Consider the following 2500-nt stretch of genomic DNA (forward strand, 5'->3'; position numbering starts at 1 on the left):
GTGCTGGCACCAATAATGTTTGCTATCTATATGAATGACATGGATGAGGACGTGAACTGCTACATGAGCTTCTTTGCCGATGACGCCAAACTGCTAAGGAAAATAGAAACTGATGAGGACTGTGAAGCACTGCAAGAAGACCTAAATAGGGTATGGAACTGGAGTCAGAAATGGGAAGTGGACTTTAATACGAAGAAGTGTAGCATAATGGAGTTTGGAAAAAGCAAAAACAGAATATCAGGAAAATATACAATTGGAACCAAAGAAGTAAAGAAAGTAGGATCCGAAAAAGATTTGGGAGTAATTATCACGAACGACTTGTCCTATGATATACAGATTAACAAAATTGTCGGGGAGACTTACAACTTGCTAAGATCAATAAAAGTGGCGTTTACATACTTGGACGAAGACATGATGAAAAAAATATTGGTTACATTGATAAGGCCTAGATTAGAGTATGCAGCGACATTGTGGTCCCCCAGTACCAAAAAGAATATAAAGAAAATAGAAAGAATCCAAAGAGCAGCTACAAAAATGGCACCTGCACTTGCAAACCTATCATACGAAGAGAGATTGGCTAAACTGGAGTTACCGACACTGGAGCAAAGAAGAGAGAGAGGTGACCTATTGACCATCTACAGAATCATGAAAGGCACAGAGGTACTCGATAGTGAGAACTTACTTAACTGGGACAAAAGAAACACAAGAGGACATGGAAAGAAAATAAAAAAACATAGCTATAGAAGAGAACTGAAGAAAAACAGTTTTCCTCATAGAGTTTTGGACACTTGGAACAAACTGGACAATGAAATAGTATGCGCAAAAACCATTCATGAGTTTAAAAACAAACTAGACACTGCAAGATACAAAGGCGGGACAACACGAGCATAGCTCCCCTTCCCGCAAAATACAACTAGGTAAATACAACTAGGTAAATACACACACATACACACACATACACACACACACACACACACACCATTCCCTTGCGCAAGGGGAACAGTAATGATTTACAGTGTTAGTAAAGATTATGAACCCTAAGTAGAACTCCATCTCGGATATACATATATACATCATACATACATATACCAAGGCTTTTTCCCCCTTACAAGGGGGATAGCCGAAAAGAAAAAGGCATAAAATCATTCCCACCCATTCCATCCCTGAATACACTCCACACCCCTCCACCCTCCCTCTTATCTTAGCACCTCCTGAATGACAGGTCGTCCCTGCACCTTGTCCACTGCCCTGGGTCAGAAGCAGTGTCGCAAGACACAGCACATCCACAGCAAGGCCACTTCATTAAATCGGCGACCCCCCCCCCTCTCCGTCCCCCCAGTGCATAAAATGAGAAGCTGGGGAGAAATCCCTTCGGGCTGCGTCAAATTTTGCTCACACATACTACCTCACCCCCCATCCACCCGCCCATTCCACCTCATGCTATCACAACATCATCCATATACAACCATTCTCCATTCACCCCTGGCTTCTGTCCTCTCCCGTCCTTCCTCAACAGACATTCCCCTCTTCCCCAAAGCCCCCTTCACCCCATCCATCCACCTCATCCTAGGACGTCCCCTCATGTTCACTCCCTCCACATCTGCCTTCCACACCTCTTTTACTAGTCTTTCTCTTTCTTCACTCATTCTTACCATGTGTCCAAACCATCCTAATATTCTTTCATCAACCCTATCTCCCAGCTCCTTTTCCACCCCTGTTCTCCTCCTCACCTCCTCATTTCTCACTCTATCTAGCCTAGTAACCCCCATCATACTTCTCAGACACCTCATCTCAAACACATTCAAATTCCTTCTCTCTTCTTCTCTTATGTTCCATGTTTCTGCCCCATACAGTGCTGTTGGCACAAACTCCTTCATACAGTCTCCTCTTAGCATCCATTCCCAAATGTCTATTCCTCATTACACTCTTTAATCCACCAAGGCATTTACTCGCTTCTCTCAATCTACATTCTACCTCCACTTTCACTCCACCTTTCCCTGCCACATTTGCACCCAAGTATCTAAAACTATCCACTTCCTCCAGTTGCTCTCCCTTAATGCTCACTTCCAGTCTACTGCCACTTTCACCCCTTGTACATCTCATCACCTTACTTTTACCCACATTTATCTTTAGCTTTCTTCTATCACATACTCTCCCAAACTCTGTCACCAACTTCCTCAATCCCTCCTCCGATCCTGCCACAAGCGCAGTGTCGTCCGCAAACAACAACTGGCTCACCTCCCACTTTTCTCCATTTTCTTTAACCATCTCCAATCCCTTGCCCACTACCCTTGCATTTACCTCTCGCACCACCCCATCCATGTATAACTTGAACAGCCAGGGCGACATAACGCATCCTTGACGAAGTCCCACCTTTACCTCGAACCACTCACTCTCTCCATTCCCAATCCTGACACAAGCTCTACTATTCTCATAAAAACTCTTGACAGCTCCCAGAAGCTTTCCTCCTATCCCGTATATCTGCAGTACCTCCCACAGT

The sequence above is a fragment of the Oratosquilla oratoria genome, chromosome 22, assembly GCF_046742065.1.
Source record: "Oratosquilla oratoria isolate Oo_2021 chromosome 22, ASM4674206v1, whole genome shotgun sequence".
NCBI classification, from domain to species: domain Eukaryota; kingdom Metazoa; phylum Arthropoda; class Malacostraca; order Stomatopoda; family Squillidae; genus Oratosquilla; species Oratosquilla oratoria.